The sequence below is a fragment of the Gopherus evgoodei genome, chromosome 6 (assembly GCF_007399415.2).
Source record: "Gopherus evgoodei ecotype Sinaloan lineage chromosome 6, rGopEvg1_v1.p, whole genome shotgun sequence".
NCBI lineage: Eukaryota > Metazoa > Chordata > Testudines > Testudinidae > Gopherus > Gopherus evgoodei.
In genome coordinates, this window is record NC_044327.1 from 107,443,810 (window position 1) to 107,463,814 (window position 20,005).

Consider the following 20,005-nt stretch of genomic DNA (forward strand, 5'->3'; position numbering starts at 1 on the left):
AGATGGCAGGCATCCACAAACTCCAATTATTATAATGATGTTGTTGCTATTATACAAGCGACTGAGTGATGCCTGGTTTTTAGCATCACTTCTACTAATAGCAAATAACATGTAATGGGTTATAGGGAAGAAATGAAATTGTGTATCTTTAGCTGATGAATGCCAAATGGTAGTTTCTGGTGTCATGATCAAAGTCAGACTGGAATGGATATCATTATTTTAATGAGTGAATAAATTGCTGTCTTTAGGTAGTCAGGTGGAGAAAGGGCATGGACATTATGATGGGAAGGGCAAACTTTGTTTTAATTCTGTTTAATGCCCAAATGACAGTCATCTCAGATGTAAGCAGTGAGGCAGACATCCTGGCTGCTTGTAGGGGTTAGATTCCAATCTCAGTTGCGCTGGTGTGTTAGGATATAGATATTCAGGCCTGTCTGCAAAGGCCAATACTTTAAGAATTTAGGGGTGTTCTTATCACTTAGCTAGTTATAGAGGTATAAAAGAAAGAATCAAAATCACTGTCTGTGGAATGGCCTTCTCTTACTGTGACAGACTAAGGCTGTCAGCTAAGATGTAGTTAGGCAGCCATAAACTGGGAAGTGTATGGTCACATCCTCACATTCCAAACTAGTCACATTGCAATAAGGTGCTATTGGGCTATTAGGAATACAATCCTGTCCTGATATTCCTATCACCTCCAGAGAAAGGGTAGAGCCCTAGAAGATGTAAAAGGAAACTTAGTTTAATAGCATCCTGTCTGGCAAGAACTCACTTTTCAATAGACACAGCTGGAAAACCCGTATGTCTGTATAGATGTAGTTGTGAAATCCTCACTTCTGTATTGTTTTGTATGTTTATTTGCATGGTCTATGTCTGGTTCTGTAATTGTTTCTGTCTGCTGTATAATTAATTTTGTTGGGTGTAAACCAATGAAGATGGTGGAATATAATTTGTTAAATAACCATGTTACAATATATTAGGATTGGTTAGTTAAATTTCAGTAAAATGATTGGTTAAGGTATAGCTAAGCAAAACGCAGGTTTTACTATATAGTCTGGAGTCAGTGAGGAGTGGGGGGGGATGGGAACAGTGACTGGGAATGGGAAATTGGGATCATGTTTTGCTAAAGGGGAAAATGGGAACAGGGGATGGGAACAGGAACAGGGACACAGGCAAGGCTCTGTGGTGTCAGAGCTGGGAAGGAGGACACTAAGGAAGAAAACTGGAATCATGCTTGCTGGAATTTCACCCCAATAAACATCGAATTGTTTGTGCCTTTGGACTTCGGGTATTGTTTCTCTCTTCATGCGAGAAGGACCAGGGAAGTAGGAGGGTGAAGGAATAAGCCCCCTAACATGGTGCAAACCCAGATTTATACCAGTGCTCTGAGCTGCCTAAGTTAGTCAGTAAGAAATGCCAAGGAAATGAGTGTGGCCTACATTTTGCCCCTCAAAGGAAGTAAGGTGTCTAACTGGGCTAAAGAGAGGCACCTATTTCTGCTCAGGATTCATAGCCACAAGCCCTTTCCTGCAGTTAGGTGCCTAAGACAGATCATCCCTTTCTCAAGACAAACCCAGGATGAGGTTGTTGGAGTGCTCCCCTCCCCAGTATCCAATCCAGGGCCATCCCTAGGGGGGTGTGGGGTCCAGGGCAGAAGTGACTAATCCATCACTTCTAGGAATAACCCATCACTTCCTGGACTGATCACACCAGCCAATCAGTCTGGCCTGTGGGGGTCCCCAAAGCACAATGCCCGGAATGGTCACCCCAATTCGCCATACCCAAGGGATGGCTCTGCCAATAACCCTGTAGCTAGAACACTCAAGATGTGAGTGACCTGGGTTCAAATCCCTAGACTGCCCAACGTGGAGCTGGGACTTGAACCCAACTGGGTCTACTACCTCCCAGTTGAGTAACCTAATCACCAAGCTATGGAGTATTCTGGAGTGGGTCTCTCTCAGTCTTGCCTGTTGAAACAGTTCCACTTTGTATAAAATACTTAAATAATCACTGGAACAGAGACTGGAAGGGATCTTCCAAGGGGTGTGCTAAGCAGTAGGCTATAGACTCATTCTTATACTCTCTCTGGCCCAATAGTTCTCAGAACTTTCAGGCTCCATTCTCCATAGCAGGAAGTTCTGAGAGCAGCAGCTAGAGCCAGGCCTCCCAGGCCCACAGCAAGGAGTCTGGAAGCCCTGGCATGGCAAGCCTGCTATAGACCCTGGAAACCCAGGCAGCCCTAGCTGGGAGTAGAGCAATACTGGGCAAGGGAGGGCCTCCCTCTCAGCAGGTGCAAGGCATGTTCCCAGTGGAGGAACAGTTAAAAAGGAGCCGAGGAGCAGGGGGAATATGCTGTATGTGGCACCAGGAAGCAAAGCTGATGCTGAGAGCTATGCCAGGATGGTAACAGCTTTGTGAAAGCTGCTCTAGCAACAGGGACTTGGATTCCCCCTTTTCCCCTCCACACACTCTGCTTTGGGAATTGCAAATGCTAAGAGACTTTGACTAACTGAAGAGACTGAGGAGAGTCTGCTAAGCTGGTGGTACCACGCCCCAAACAGAGGCACTTCAGGCTGGTAGGAAGTGATGTGGGTGAAACATAATTTAGAGTAGTTCAGTAACTGGGCTGGATGCTTTGATAAACCTGGGAATCTGCTGGAGTAAGTGGACTTGGGTTTTTCTGCTTTGCTTCTCCCCTGCCACCCCTCCCCCATAGTGATTAAACTCTGAAGGAGCAACTGGAGCATGAGGGGTGGGTGAGTGAGGTTGCACCCAGGGTCCCCTTTGGGTTGATTATACTGGCTGAAACTGTAAGGACTCTAGGCTAGCTGGTTATCAGGTCTTCATGCTACAGGTGAGGAGGATACATAGGTTGCAGTCAAATAACGAACTTTCCCTTGTACCAAGGGGAAACATGTTTTCAGAGGTTTCAGATAATGTGGTGAAGGATCTCCTACTTGTCCCTCTGTCTGTTCTATGGGTGATTCATAGCACGCAGAGATACCTTGTGTATTTCAGAGCAGAGCCATGATTTAAAAAAAGCTAATCGTGCACTTGTTCAAATTCCTTTTTAAAGCTGTGATACCATATTTATGTGTTGTCCCTCGGAAGCAGCATGTTCAGGTCACAGTGTAATTAAATACAATTAATGTAATTACATGCAAGTATGCTGCTTATGATACTCCAGCTGCCACTATCACTTGATGATTCCTGATACTGCCACTTGCTTACTACTGTTGATACAGTCTCCTTCCAATTTGCTCATATGTCGGACAGCTGTAAGTGGATTAGCTGGCTGAAAATGGAGGGGGAGAGTGAATGAAGTGGTGTTCATTCTCTCCTTACCCTCAGAAAACTTCAACTACATGTTTAAGTGCATTAAAAAGCCCCTAAAATGCATTCTTACCTTTCCTCTTCTGTTTAATAAGTGAAGAGAAATGAACAGAACAAAAGCTGGAGTACTTCATGAAGTACTAAAGCTAGTGTTACACTGTGGTATAAAACAGTACATTGGTGTAAAATGGTCATGGCTCTTATAAAGCACTTTAATGTATTTTTACAATAATCTGTGCCGCATTTAAGTGTATGCTAAATGTGCTGATTTCCACTAATGAGTTCTATAATTACAAAAGCCAAGTATTCGAGTAGGCTATGGGTATGGCTACACTTACATTTGTGGAGCGCTGGGAGTTACAGCTGTGTAGGGCCAGCGCTGCAGTGTGGCCACACTGACAGCTACCAGCGCTGCAGTGTGGCCACATTTGCAGCATTTGCAGTGCTGTTGGGAATGGTGCATTGTGGGCAGCTGTCCCACAGAGCACCTCGTCCCATTTTGGCACTGTGGGTTGTGGGAAGGGGACGGAAGGGTGCGGGTCTTTCCGTTTCCTGTTCCAATGCCCCGTGGTGCTTTGCTACACATTCCAAGCAGTTTGGCGCCATTGTGAGTCTGCAGCGCTATTTCTGTTACAAATGGAGCCTGAGCTGCTGAGGAAGTTGCTGATGAATGTTGCCAGCACATCACATTTGGCAGTGGAGCTATTCCTTCAGCTCCAAAGTGACAGTGAGGAGTAAGACGATGATATTGATTCGCTTGACGCGCAAGACACTAAATTGCTTGTGGCAGTAACGGACGTGCTCAGCACCGTGGAATGCCGCCTTTGGGCTCGGGAAACGAGCACTGAGTGGTGGGATCACATCGTCCTGCAAGCCTGGAATGACGAGCAGTGGCTGCAGAACTTTCGGATGAGAAAAGCCACTTTCATGGGACTGTGTGCTGAGCTCGCCCCTACCCTGCGGCACAGGGACACGAGATTGAGAGCTGCCCTGCCAGTGGAGAAGCGGGTGGCTATTGCAATCTGGAAGCTGGCAACTCCAGACAGCTACCGATCGGTGGCGAACCAGTTTGGAGTGGGAAAGTCGACCGTTGGAATAGTGTTGATGCAAGTTTGCATGGCCATTAATCGCACCCTGCTAAGAAGAACCGTGACTCTGGGGAACATGCAGGACATTCTGGATGGCTTTGCACAAATGGGTTTCCCTAACTGTGGAGGGGCAATAGATGGGATGCATATTCCTATTCTGTCACCACCCCACCTGGCATCAGAGTACATTAATCGCAAGGGGTATTTCTCTGTGGTTCTCCAAGCGCTTGTGGATCACCGTGGGCATTTCACTGACATTTACTCAGGATGGCCTGGAAAGGTGCATGATGCACGCATCTTTTGGAACAGTACCCTGTTCAGGAAGCTGCTGGCCAGGACTTTTTTCCCAGACTGCAAGATCACAGTAGGGGATATCGAAATGCCCTTTGTGATCCTTGGAGACCCTGCTTACCCCTTAATGCCATGGCTTATGAAACCGTATACAAGGAAGCTTGACAGAAGCAAGGACCGGTTCAACTACAAGCTGAGCCGGTGCAGAATGACTGTGGAGTGTGCTTTTGGCCGTTTAAAGGCGCGCTGGCGGTGTCTCTAAAGGAAGCTAGATTTAGGGGAAAGCAGCATCTCCGCTGTTATATCCACGTGCTGTACCCTCCATAATATTTGTGAAGGGAAGGGTGAAACATTCAGTGAGGAATGGACCTCCGAGGTTCGACACCTAGAGGCTGAATTTGCACAGCCAAAGAGCAGGGCTACTAGAGAGACCCAGCAAAGGGCTTCAAGGATTAGGGATGCCTTAAGGGAGCAATTTGAGGCTGAAAGCCAACAGTAATGTTTGGTGCCTTTGCTGTGCCCGTTTTTCCCTTGGGCTACAGTATTTCTCACTTTCTGCAATATTAAAAAATGTTTTAAAAGCCAAGAAATCACTTATTCAAAATACAGTACATAAAAGGGCAGGGGGGTAGGGTGGTGGACTGTACATTCAGAGGTTTGAATATGTCCTGCTTGTATTGCTGTTCAATACCTGCTGCACTTCAGGATTAATATGCTGCATCATGATGGGGGTTGAGTGCATAGGTTAAGGGTTGTAGTTCTCAGGGCTGGTAGGTGAACGTACAGGTGTTGGGGGCAGCTGGTGGTGGTAAGAACCAGGCTGCTGGAGAGAGGTGTTTTGTGCAAACACTGGGGAACAAGGGAGAGAGCTTTGGGAGGGGTGGGGGTTACCACAGTACTGATCTGACTGCATGGCTACGAGAGTGCATACAGTCCATTTGGTGAGCCAGGAGGCTTATCAGCTGCTTTGTGCTTTTCTTGGTAGCCAATTCCTTTCTCCTGCTTTGTGTTTGCCTCCACTCATGCATTTTCTCTCTCCAGTCCTGCAGCCTCTTACTGTCTGTGGTGTACTGATTCATAACTGCTTTGATCAAATCTTCTTTTGATTTCCTAGGACTTTTCCTCAAGTTCTGTAGTCTTCGCGCAGGCGGTGATAGGGCTGGAGGATTCAAGGACACTTAAAATAACAGAAATAGAAACATTTAATACAGAGGCTACATTGTTTATTATCACAGTGAAGGAGTTTGTAGACTATTTGTAGCATCATTTACACATACCAAACATAGCACAGAGGGGCCATGGCAGCGAAGGCATGTCAAGTAATGGGGTAAGTGTTACTGCCGCGACTTCACCTGGGAAGGGGAACTGCCTGAGGGCTCACTGGGGTTTCTGTGCATTGAGGAAAGCAGAGAGCAGCTACTTGGGGACCTGCACTGAACACCACCCGCCCAATTGCCACAGCAGTTACTCCTCTGGGAAGGGGAACTGCCTTAGGGCTCACTGGGGTTTCTGTGCAGTGGGGAAAGCAGAGAGCAGCTACTTAGGGACCTGCACTGAACAGTATCCCTACATTTTCAACAGGATTTTCTGCTGCCAGATATATCACTGCTGCGTGTTACCTGGGAAGAGAGGGAGGGTCTTCTACAGCAATGTGGATTCCACCCTGGTCCCTATGCAGCTTGCCTGTGTGCAGCAATGGTCCCCCCACCCCTCGTGGCACAGTGGCGTGGACGAGTTAGCCTGACTGGGACAAGGACCACGGTGGCTCTCTCTATAAACTTGCACAAGCACATTGCCCACGTTCTGGCTGCAACTTTTGAAGAGATTACCGAGGCCGATTACAGAGACGTGATAGACCAAATCAATGGGCTATTCCACATTTAGGCATGCATGCAGGCAGCCATAACCCCCACCCTCCACTCCCAAAACATTTCCATCCTAAAAATAAAATCTGCTTACCGGGAACCCGCTCCTCTGCTTCTTCTTCACCAACAAGTTCCAGCTGCTGTGACTGGCTAGCCTCCTCCTGGCTTGAGAAGAGCTCCTGGCTGCATGCCTCCTGGGACTCCGGGGTGTCTCCCTCCACCCCAGTAGCCTCACTCTTGGCTTCCTCTACACCCTCCCCCACTTCTCCCTGCTCTGAACTCTCCATTGTGCCCCTCGGATTGGCAATGGGGTCACACCCAAGTATGGCATCCAGCTCCTTGTAAAAACGACAGGTCGTGGGGGCAGCTCCTGAGCAGCAGTTTCCCTCACGGGCTTTGCAATAGGCACTGCGCAGCTCCTTTACTTTTACCTTGCACTGCAACGCGTCCCATTCATGGCCCCCTAGCAGGACTTTGATATCTGCCCATAGGTATCATAATTTCTACGGCTGGAGCGCAGCTGTGATTGCACAGCTTCCTCATCCCAAACACTGATGAGGTCCTGCAGCTCAGAAGTGTTCCATGCTGGGGCTCGTTTGGGGCATGGAGGCATGGTCACTGATTGATTGCACTCCACACCTGGCTGAGCAAACAGAAGGGGATTTTTAAAATTCCCGGGGCATTTAAAGGGCGGGTCACCTGAGCCCAGGGCAGTGGAGTGTGAAACGATGAGCAGAGTGGCTGAAAAGGTATGCTGGGATACCTCCTAATACCCTGGAGGCCAATAACAGCGCTTTTTGGTGGCCACACTTGATGACCAGCGCTGCATCACCAGCGCTGGAATCGCTACACCCCAAGCAGACCAGGTGTACAGCCAGCGCTGCAACCAGGGAGTTGCAGCACTGGCCGTGCTTTGCAAGTGTGGACACAGAGTGAGTTGCAGCGCTGTAAACCCACCACCAGCACTGCAACTCTCCAGTGTAGCCATGCCCTATAACTTTGCAGATAATAAAACATGGAGGGGTTGAAGTGGCCATGACATTCACACCTTCCTTTGGCTGCTAGCATTGTTTTCTTCTCTCCCAGCTGCTGCCAAGTAATTCACAGTTCAAGAAAAGCTAATGGAACTCTAACAAGATGTCTGTTTAGTTTCTTTCATTGGGTTGCATTATGGAAACACTCCTGTGGATTTGCCAGTGCTACCACAGGTGGGGCCCCCGGGGGTTATGGAAATACTTGAAGTCCTGTATTTATTCACATAAGAGGTACCAAATAAACCATCTCATTGTCAGTTTTCCCTGGAGGTAATTCGGTTCAGTCTCTATACCCATTCAATCTCCCTGATATGGCTGCCAATAGGATTGGTAACAGTGGTGGTTTATTTTGAATGTGGGCATTTGTCAGCTGGAAAATGGAGCTGGGCCACTACACTCAGTAAGCCCTTGGGTGGGAATCAGAACTGTCAGTTACTGTGAACCAGGGTTAGTCAAACGGGTGCTTTAGGTAAATAGCTGGATAGTCTATAACTAACCCCGGAACCAACCAGTCACCACAAACTCGTTGAAGTTAAACATCCTGGACCTGGTTCTGTGCTCACTACAGTGTAAATCAGGAAGATTTCCACTGAATTCAGTGGAGTTACGCCAGTGTAAGTGAGATCAGAATCAGACTCTTTGAGCCTTGACCTTTAGAGCCAGGTTCACCCCAGGGCTGATTCTGGAACAAAGGGGTGTGATGGGGGCGAGGGGTAGAATGTGTCCTGGGGAGTATTATTCAGGGGCTACAGGAAACTGGTGCAGTGCTCCCACCCACAGCTGATTTTCAGTGACACTCACACTGCCCAGGTCCTGGCCACTGGTCCAGGTGGCTCTGCATTTTAATTTAATTTTAAATGAAGCTTCTTAAACATTTTAAAAACCTTATTTATTTTACATGCAACAATAGTTTAGTTATATATTATATACTTATAGAAAGAGCCCTTCTAAAAACGTTAAAATGTATTACTGGCACACGAAACTTTAAATTAGAGTGAATAAATGAAGACTCGGCACACCACTTCTGAAAGGTTGCCGACCCCTAATCTAGATCATCCCAGACAGGTGTTGTCTAACCTGATCTTAAAAATGATGGAGATTCCACAACCTCCCTAGGCAATTTATTCCAGTGCTTAACCACCCTGACAGTTAGGAAAAGTGAATTAAGTCTGTTCTGATACATTGTTGTTCTCTGAGGGTTTTTTATTCTTTTCAGCTGAGAGAGAGAGCGTTCTATGGAGTAGTTAATAATCAATGTTAGAAAAATACGTAGTGCGATCTCTACATTTGGAAATACACATTGTATTCTGTTTTTCAGTATTGTGTCATGAAGATCAATGTGACTGAATTTCATTTTTCCTGCTTCATTAAACTTTGCGCACATAAAACAGTGGAACTGCTATACTTTTCCACAGAGATTCATGTTCAAGTCAACAGGGTACAAGTCAACTAGCTTTTGGGAATCTTGTGAATATTATTCATCAGATAAGTCCATATCATTTAGAAAAGAAAATCTACTTGATACTTCTTTGTACACTTCACCTCTCCTCTTCACTTGTTCAAATGTATCAGTTATAGAAGTAGTAAGTAGATGTGCAAAAATAGTCTCTAGGATTCAATGCTGTTTCTGCTAATGATTGACAGAGGTCTGCACATGTTTTCAAATCCAATTCTTTTTCTTGGAGAGCTTGACTTATGTGGTAAAAGTGTTGTAAAATTTCATTCCACGTGGTCAACATGAATACAAACTCTAGTTCTTGCATCTTGTTTGCAATGTTTTCTGTGTCTTGTAGAGTTTCTCCCTTTTGTGATTGGTCTTCAGCTATACTTTCTAATGCATCCACAATCTTTGAGTAGGAATTGCACTTGTTGCCACTGCATGTGCCTCCCAGCGAGTATTAGAAAGATTTCAACACACGATCATTACCCAAATATATTTTAAGAATGGACGGAATGCTGCCCCTTAGCATGTGCCGCCCCAGGCATGTGCTTCCTCCGCTGGTGCCTGGAGCCAGCCCTGGTGCATATTGTACACAAACCATATTGGAAGTGTGTAATAGTTATATAAATAACAAGAATTTTCACCATAGAGTCTCATACAAGGCGCTGAAGGAGGTAGCATCAAGCTCTCTATATGGCTTTTAAAAAGTCCTGTATTGCCCAGATCAAATATTTTTGCAATATATGGTGTCAGTGAGATGTAGTGCATTGACTAGGTAGTTAGTGCTACAAGCTTTTTGATAAAAGCAACTGTATTAAAAATGAATTCAATGTTCATGAAAAGTGCCGGGTTAACAGCCTGAAATTCTCTATAGCTACAGATCAGATATACTGTTTAGTCCTATGCTGTCCTAGAAGGACCACATGTAGGGTAGAAAGTGTAGTTCAGTTTCCAATACTCTTGGCTCTTTGAGAGTAATAAAGATACCATTCCAGTAGGACCTGGGCAGAAAACTTCAGCTAATTTCACAGATGCTACAGCACAGCTCTTGGTTGGACAGAACTTACGACCTCAAATAAACTCTTCTAGTCCACTGAGTCCTGAATCACTTAGTCCCCATATGAATAGTTTTTAAAATTACATTAAAAATATTGGTTTTGCAAGATGTATTTTGTTAATTTTTTGCTTTTGTTATGGGAAGTCTAAAATAGTTTGTATGCTGGTGCTCCCTAGTGGTGAAGTTTATATTAAATAACCTTGTATGAATTCTGTTAATGATTATGCAACTCAATATGTTAATTAACTGGCGTTTAAACCTCCTCAATAAGACATAGTTACTCAAGTGTACGTTTGCAAGCTTGAGGCCCTTCATAGCACTATAGATATGTTCTATAAAGCATTGTGTATATGATATGAAGATTTACATGGCAATTGTTTCACAAATAATAACCTGATAAATTCTCCTACATCAGCTGAAAAGTTATTACATGAAAATCCCATTTCTTTTCTCATTCAGTATCACACACATACATTAAGAATGTTTCAGTTTAAAAAAAAAATCCCTGGATATGCCTTTTGTAGAAAGGCTTGCCAGTGATTTAGCAACATTCTGTCAAAAGCTGGGTTCAGTGGCTCACTACAAATTCTTCTCACAGTAGTCCAGAAAAGTACATTATTAGAGATTGACTAAAAGGTCTTAATGTCAGTTCTTATTTTATTTAAACTTTGCTTATCCCTTGAACTGAGCTTTATTAAATCAAGAAATAATTGAGAGGGGAAGCAAAGCTTAGGGAATATAGCACTCTAATTTATAATATGCTTCCTAAATACACAGGGCCAGATTTAAAGGTGACACTAAATTAGTATAATACACATGGTGAGGGGACTGAAGGAAGGCAAAAATTACATCAGCACCAGAGTCCCTCTTGATTTACCTTGCCCTTCTTTACATTAAGAAAACTTCCAGTGTTGTAACTACATTGACGTAATCCCTAATTAGTGGGTGGCACCAGCATAAAGTGGGCGTATCCACGTGTCACTGAACTTGGTAATGGACTGAATTAAGCTATGCTAGAATGAAGCCCACTTTGTGTTGGTGCATCCAGCCTCTGTAACTAATTTTCACTGGTGTATATCAATTATTTTAATGCAGACAAGACCTTAGACTTATTTACACTAAGACTGATACTCACTCATCATGATGTAACTTATACACAACATCTCTGCATTTTGCTCATTGTGTGAGTGGAGGAGTCTGAATGAATCTGGGCTGTTTTCACTCTCGTTTTGAAGGGCCAGAGCAGCTCAATATAATATGATAAATAACTAATAAGGCATAAGAATGGGCATGTTAAAAATACATGCCTTTATAGTGAATGTCTAAAGAAGCTCAATATATTTAGTTTATCTAAGAGAAATTTTGAGTGACTTCATCATGTCTACAAATACCTACCTGAGGAAAAGATATACCTGACAGTATATTATTAAATATAATAGAAAGTATGTACCTTCCTTCTGTGGTGTTATGTGATTATTCTTCTGTCACACATACGTATTAATCTCCTTGTGTGTGTTTGGGCATTCATTTCAACAGCCGGCAGTGATGTAATGTTATAACTAGGGTCTTCGTGTGATGTCCCTGCCCTGAAGAGGGGAGAAAGGGCTCACAAACTGTATCTCTTACTAAATCCTCGAGTCCATTCAGACTTTAAGCACCTTAACTGATACTCTGCATTAACAGTCAGATTATCTTTCCTTAAAGTCTCAGGGATTTATTTTTTTTATTTTCACATTGCTCCTTCTTTCACAATTCTCCATGGTCCCAGTCCACCTCCCATTGAAAGCAATGTCAAAACTCCCATTAACTTTTGTAGGAGCAGGTTTGGGCCTCACCCCATGAATTTTAGAGACCCTAACTACTACTCTTCTTCTCTCCAAGAGCTTGATTCTGTTCTGCAGACTCAATACAGCATCAGCATTCTCTCCTACTCCAATTTTAGCTAGGCTGGCCCCCGAGCTGGGTCAGCCACGGCCATTTGTACAGCCAACAACTTAGCATGATATCAGTTCTGAATGCTTTGTACTCAATTAGATGTTCTTTTGAGTCCCCTTTTGTAGCAGGGAAGGGGCTTTTCCTTCTCTGCTTTAGATAGAGGTGCCAGCTTGTCTCCAGGAAGCTGAGACCAATCCTACCACTAATGAGCTTGCCGGAGAAAGCTCATGGGAGTCCCTTGTTAACAGAGCCAGCCTTTGGGCCCTGGAAAGGAGAATGTCAGTTTCTGGTTTTTAAAATATGTTCCCAGACCTTTTCCTTGTGAAAATAGTCTCGAAAGCCAAAACTGGTTAAAAGTTGTGCAACTAGGTTCCACTTCAGCTGCTGGAAACTGGGAAAGATCTGTCCCCTTCCTTCCTGTGTCCTTTTAAAGCATTGGTTAAAGCTTGGAGCATCACTCCCAGAATCATCTCACTGACCCTCTCCAAAATCCTTAAGCTGGCCATGCACATCATGATGTGGCAATTGTGGACAGTAAGTGGTTATATTGGAAAAGAGGCTGGGGAAAATATTCCCCAAAATTCTAAGGCCAGCTCTAGTTGTTCAAAATGCCCTGTCCTCCCTGAGCCACATCCACTGTTGCCATATCTGCAGCAAGTGCTGCAAAGTTAGGTCCCTTTTTGTTTCTATAAATGCACAGGGGAGACTCAGCCCTGCTCTTAGACATATATTTGGGTGTGTAAGGATGACTGCAGTCCCTGGCAGGTGCCCAGGAGCACCGGCAGCCTTTTTGGCGCCCTAGGCAGCGGAAGGTCCCGCCCTCAAAATGGCGCCCCTGACAGAGGCAGGAGAAAGTCCAACCCCCAAAATACTGCCGACAACCATGGCAGCCAAACATCCGTTTGCTGCAATCGCCGCCCCCCAAATGTTAGTGCCCTAGGCGACTGCAGCAAACGGATGTTTGGCTGCCATGGTCGTCGGCAGTATTTTGGGGGCGGGACCTTCTGCCGCCTCTGTCAGGGATGCCATTTTGAGGGCGGGACCTTCCGCTGCCTAGGGCGCCAAAAAGGCAGCCAGTGCTCCTGGACACCTGCCAGGGACTGCAGCCATCCTTACATCCTAATGGGTTGCCAGCCCTGCAGGTGCCCCCTAATGTCCCAGCTTCTTCTCTTTGCATGGAGTATGTAGAGTCCTGGTTTTCAACCTGTGGTCCAAAGACCCCGAGTGTCCACAAATTAAGATTTCCAAAGGGCTCTGCACCTCCACTCAAAGATTTTTAGGGGTTTGCAAATGAAACAAGATTGAAAACCACTAATATAGAGGATGTGATTTCCTTTGGCAGGAGTGTTTGTCAGGGAAAAACCATGTCACTATTTCTGTGGGCTTTAGGCTTTCAGAGACTATTGAATGACTAGGCATCTTGCTGGCTTGTGGGCAATAAGGGTAGTTCACTGCCTGTGAAATGCTTCTAGGTATAGTGGGGAAAAAATCTGAAATCATGTTATGTTTGATTCCAACTCACAATCCATTAATGTAAACCCACAGCAGATGGCAGGCGGCATGTTCCACCCCACCCCTCAAATTCAGCTCTCCCCTAGAGATAAGATGTGACTGGCAGCTTGTAATTACTGACTTCAATAACACTCGTATGCAGCTGCACAGGATAGTGCCTCTCTCTTTCTCTACAAAGCTGCCTCTGCACCAAGCAATAAAACTGTTGCAGGGTTGTCCATTACAGGAAATGATTAGTTGTGTCACTTGTCCTTTGTTCAGAGTGTCCTCCCACACACACTGCCTCACAAGCATGGGTGTATCACAGCATTCTGAACCACCGGCTCTCTTACACTGCTTGGCCTCTCTTGCTCAGAGCATGGCATTTGGGGTTTTTACCAAAACACTGTTCCCCACCTAATGAAGAGAATTGGTCCCACCTAGTGATCCTTTATGGGAGTTTTATGTACTGACCCCCAGATCTTCAGTCCCATTCTGTATCACTGCCCCTACTAGCATAGATCTCTGCTGAATAGATTAGTACTACCAGGTTTTTACAGTGGCCTCCAGTTTTATATGAAAATGGATGTGAAGGGAGACGTGAAAATAGTGATAGGTGGAATTTAGGAGAGTATTAAATCACAACATTATGATCTCATGGTCCACAGAACAACAGCCTAGGACAAGGATAATAATGCACACCTTATGGCCATCCCCAGTGCTCAAAGGGAATGCTGACTTTAGGCCAGCCCCAAGCAACTTAATGACTGTTTTACTTTGGTATGTGCCTGTGAGGGTTTACTGCTGAGTGAGGTGCAGCAGAAGTTCATGATGTTATGCACAGTCAGTTGGAACTGGACACAGAATAAAGTGGGTCACTTTCAAGTACCATAAGGAGTGAGTGATCACTGAGCCCCCTAACAATCACAGGACACAGTTCTGGGAAAGTGGGGTTAACAGAGTGCTTGAAGAACTTCCATTTGAAGAATGCCACCATAGACTGCTAGAAGAGTAGGATGGGAAGGGACCTCAAAAAGTCATCTATTCCAGTCTTCTGCACTTAAGGCAGAACTAAATAATAACTGGACCATTCCTGGCAGGAATTAGTGTTAGGCTCATATTACATACATTGGCTCCATCCCTAAATTGCTTTCTACAGATGCTGGTTCTCCATCCTGTTTACAACTAGAGGCCATCACAGCTCTATGGTAGGAGACAGGAAAGACAGTATGGGGGTCCTTAATTGTTTCCTGAAAGTAAAGAAAAAGTTACTTTTGTGGCTGGTGATATCTTTCTTTCCTGCCTGCATAAAGAATGTTTGTTTGTTCACCCAGATAGGCACCTCTCTTCCTCCCGCTGAAAGTTCTGAATTGGGGCTGTCAGTCAGTACCATTCTTTTGGGCATGAGGCACCTATTACTTTCTTCTTGTATCAGCCTTAAAGGAATCCCTCCTGGCAACCTGTCTCCAGAAATGGGTGCTGGCAATCAGCCACATGCTGTAGCTACGTGCTGAAGAGGTACCTTGTATTATCACAGGCAGAAATTGTCCTGTGGGATGCCTGACTCGGGCTATAGAAGGCAATGGGAATACTGGTACATGGTGCACGTTGAGGAATGGGGGAGAAATTAAGAGACTCTGCTTGGGAATAAAGCTAGATGAACTAACTGAACTGCTGTGAGTGCCCCATGTAAAGCTTTCTAGACACAGTGGGAAGAAAGTATTGCAGACCCTACTGGTTCAGGGAGAGCTAACGTAAGCCTCTTGCCCTAAACACCATGACTCACCAGTACAGCTAACTAGTTATAGGCTTGGTTAAAGCTCACTTGAGCTGGTGAGTATAACAGGTGCTTTTTATTCAGGATAAGAGTAAAAAGCAATTGTATTCCTTCATGGAACCAGATAGCAGAAACAATAGGTGCCACCACTCAAAACACAAGCACATAGCAAGGCTTGAAGAGAAGCTGAACCATGTGGCCCAAGTGTTTTCCATGGGAATTGATATAGCAAATGCAGGAGCAATGGAGCTGTATGTGAGAGAAGAGCAGCAAGAAATGCCACAGGAGCTGAGATATAAGCAACAAAAAGGCCAAGACAACCACAAAGCACCAGTAGTGCAAGGCTGAGAGAGTGTCTTTGGGCAAAATGCTGGCTGTAAAGGGGCTTGGAACTGTTAGCAAAGCAATTGTCTCCTGTTTGAGTCCTGCTGTATTCAGGGAAATTGGATTTTGTACATTATAGACTCATAGACTCATAGGTCAGAAGGGACCAATATGATCATCTAGTCTGACCTCCTGCACAAGGCAGGCCACAGAACCCCACCCATCCAATTTTATAACAACCCCTAACCCAGGACCGAGTTATTGAAATCCTCAAAATTGGTTTGAAGACCTCAAGCTGCAGAGAATCCACCAGCAAGAAACCCGTGCCCCACGCTGCAGGGGAAGGCGAAAAACCTCCAGGGCCCCTGCCAATCCGCCCTGGAGGAAAATTCCTTCCTGACCCCAAATATGGCGATCAGCTAAACCCTGAGCATGTGGGCAAGACTCACCAGCCAGCACCCAAGAAGGAATTCTCTGCAGTAACTCAGTTCCCATCCCATCCAACATCTCCCCGCAGACCACTGAGCAGACCTATCTGGTGGTAATCCAAGATCAATTGCCCAAATAAACGATCCTATCATAACATCCCCTCCATATACTTATTAAGCTTTGTCTTAAAGCCAGAAAAGTCTTTTCCCCCACTACTTCCCTTGGAAGGCTGTTCCAGAACTTCACTCCCCTAATGGTTAGAAACCTTCATGTAATTTCAAGTCTAAACTTCCTAATATCCAATTTATACCCATTCGTCCTCGTGCCTACATTAGTATTAAACTTAAATAATTCCTCTCCCTCCCTAACGTTAACCCCCCTGATATATTTATATAGAGCAAGCATATCCCCTCACAGCCTTCTTTTGGCCAGGCTAAACAAGCCAAGCTCTTTGAGTCTCCTCTCATAAGGCAGTTTTTCCATTCCTCAGATCATCCTTGTAGCCCGTCTCTGAACTTGTTCCAGTTTGAATTCATCCTTCTTGAACATGGGACATACAACATTCTTTGTAAACAGGTTTGCATCAAAGGAAATACTGTCTCCATCACCAATTTCTCTGTTTAACCAAAGCAATCTGCAGGACCCAAAAAATTGGCTCACTCTTGAGCAACAGTATATAGACTGGATTCAGAGTAGCAGCTGTGTTAGACTGTATCTGCAAAAAGAACAAGAGTACTTATGGCAACTTAGAGACTAACAAATTTATTTCAGCATGAGCTTTCGTGAGCTACAGCTCACTTCTTCGGATGCATAGAATGGAACACACAGATGGGAGATATTTATACATACTTCCACCTTTTCATGTTCTCTGTATGTATAAATACCTCCTGTCTGTGTGTTCCATTCTATTCATCCGAAGAAGTGAGCTGTAGCTCATGAAAGCTCATGCTGAAATAAATTTGTTAGTCTCTAAGGTGCCACAAGTACTCCTGTTCTTTCTAAGTATATAGACTGGCTGCTGTGAATGTATGTAAGGGGTTTTACAGGTGTAACAGGTTTGATATCTGACAATCAGTGGTTGTATCCGGCATCTTTAAGCCAAGTATAGACAGAACATGGATCTCTCTATCCTGACACCACTTTTGAGACATAAGTCTGGTTTTTTTTGTTGTTTTAGTTTCCTATCACTTCATTTAATGAATTTGTTTTATTCTGGATACATGGAAAAACTAAATAATATCTGTATTGAATGGAGGAAATGTTCCCTTTGATCTGCTGTCAGATTTAATCATCTAAGTGATTATAGTACTCCCAAGATGGCAGAATGGGACAGAGTATTGATGTGAGTCAGTTTCTTCTTTTATTTACATGTATGTGAAAATAGAGCTGGTTGGAAAATGGGTTTTTGTTCCCATGGAAAATTTTGGCAAAAAATGGGGAATCCTATCTCTGTCACTAAAATATTTCTGTTGAAATTTAACTTGCTGTTTAAAAAAACAAAGCAAAACCCCGCAAACCTGAAAAATTCAGCCAGTCTCCCTTAAAACTTTAGGGTTATGAGGGGGAAAAGATCAAAACTTCAAGGAAAGAGGGCACTTTTTTGAACATTTTTGTTCAGTTGAAAAGCTAGTTTCCTATTCTCTTTCTAAAAAAAAAAAAAAAAAAAGGTTTTGACAGAAATTTCAACTAGCCTTATCTAAAACCACTGGTTGGAATATATCTGATGGGTCATTGATAACTGTCTTTTTAATACTCATAAAAAGCTATAATATAAGTATTCCAGTAGTGATAGTGGCAAAATTTTGGACACTGATTCCCAGAAACACAAGCAGTTGAAGTGATGGTGTTTCTTTCAGGGTATATAAAAACTGCAGTTGTCTCCATTATGCAGGATCTTCCAAACTACAGAAACTCACAAGTCTGTGGAATTTTCAAGGATGTAAAAATGCTATGTCCACCAAGATTTCCTAGTCTTGGTTTCCTAAATTCTAGATCTGCATTATAGCTTTGTAGTTCACCTAAGCATCTAATGTGTTATCAGATCTTTCTGATAGGCAATATTTGCATGGAAGAAACATTGGGCCATCAACATGTACTAGTAAAATGTCCTACAAATACAGGTAAATTGAATTTGAGGTTTGTCATAACTTTTATTTTTCTCGCTTTGCTGTAGATAAATTAGATTTCTCAGAACTTCAGTCCATGGCAGATTAGATGTTTTTACCTGTCTCAGGAAAAGTCACGGTGCTTTCTTTACAGTTTGATCCATCCCCTGTTTATCCCTGACCTGGTTTGTCAGTGGGCATTAGTGGTGACACAATCTAGTTAAATGACTGAAGGTGAAGGGAGATAATTTGAACTCCCTTTGATCTGTGAAGTGAAGAAGGGATAAAATAAGAAACTGAAAGTATTACAGATTAAGGAAGACTTAAAGCTGGAGTCTCAATCTCCTTGTATTTCTTTTCTCGGAGGCTTGAATGATCAGAGCACTAAACCTGCAACATGAAGTAGATGTAGGATTTCACAGAGTACTGGGGAAAAAAGGCCTTCTTTAGTTATGGTGTAAAAAAGAGGGGGGGGGGGAAGGAAAATACTTTTTTAGAAAGTGTTTGAAAATGTTCATTTCTAAGATTCAATGGCTGGAAGCTGAAACTAGATAAGTTCTTATTTCTCATGTGAAACTACTTTGTTTTTTTTGTTGTTGTTGTTTTTGTTTTTTAAAGTGAGGGTAATTAGCTATTGGAAGAACTTAGCAAGGGATGTGAATTCTCTAAGACTGGATGTCTTTCCAAAACAAAATGCTCTAGGTCAGCCATAAAGTATGGACTTAATACAGGAATTATTGGGTGAAGTTCTATGGCCTGTGTTATGCTGAAGGTCAATGTACATGACCATAATGACTCCACCTGACCTTAAAATCTAGGAGTCTGCTTCTCAGTGCTACAAATTGCATTGTGTATATTCAAATCAAGACCTGCTTCTCTTTGATTGTAATTATCTTCCTTTTTAATTGTCCCTGATTGTGGGGGAGAGGAGTAGTTTGTTTTTGCTCAATTTAGCCACTTTGAATTTAACTGCATTTAATTTAAAGTAGTGTTGCCCAGGGACACAGTGGGGCACCGGGCTGAGTGTCAAGAGATCTGAGTTCTCTTCCCAGGTCTGGCGTCAACCTCCTTGGGCAAGTGACTTGAGGGCATATTGTAGAGAATAACGAAATTCTGCTTTGAAAATTTTCCTTGTCTTCTGAATTTCCATAGCAGGCTATTCCCCTCATGCCCTTTTCCTAATAAATCCTGAAGATAACACCTAACTCTTCTTATTTTGCTCCATGCTACAGACTAAGGGCAATTGCAGATGTCAGTGTTGCTTCTTGAAAAATTATTAATTTGCACTCTTCAGCTTCTTTATTTCCCCCTTGCTTCTACCCCTCTGGTCTTCAGGAAAGCACTTAAGCACATATTTAACTTTAAGCACATTCTTAAGGCTTTACCTATTCGGGAAAGCAGTGTTTTCCTGAAGCATGGCCAGCGTGCACAGCTGTGGCTGCAGGACCAGTGAATGTATTTTGCCAATGAGTCAGTCCTAAGGGCTGAGGCTCAGATGCAGGAGGAGAGCAGATGATTCCTGGCTAAGGTTTGTAACCTGTCCTTTAAATCGGCTTCAGTACCCAATGACTGGAAGTTAGCTAACGTAACGCCAATATTTAAAAAGGGCTCTAGATCCCGGCAATTACAGACCGGTAAGTCTAACGTCAATACCGTGCAAATTAGTCGAAACAATAGTTAAGAATAAAATTGTCAGACACATAGAAAAACATAAACTGTTGAGCAATAGTCAACATGGTTTCTGTAAAGGGAAATCGTGTCTTACTAATTTATTAGAGTTCTTTGAAGGGGTCAACAAACATGTGGACAAGGGGGATCCAATGGACATAGTGTAC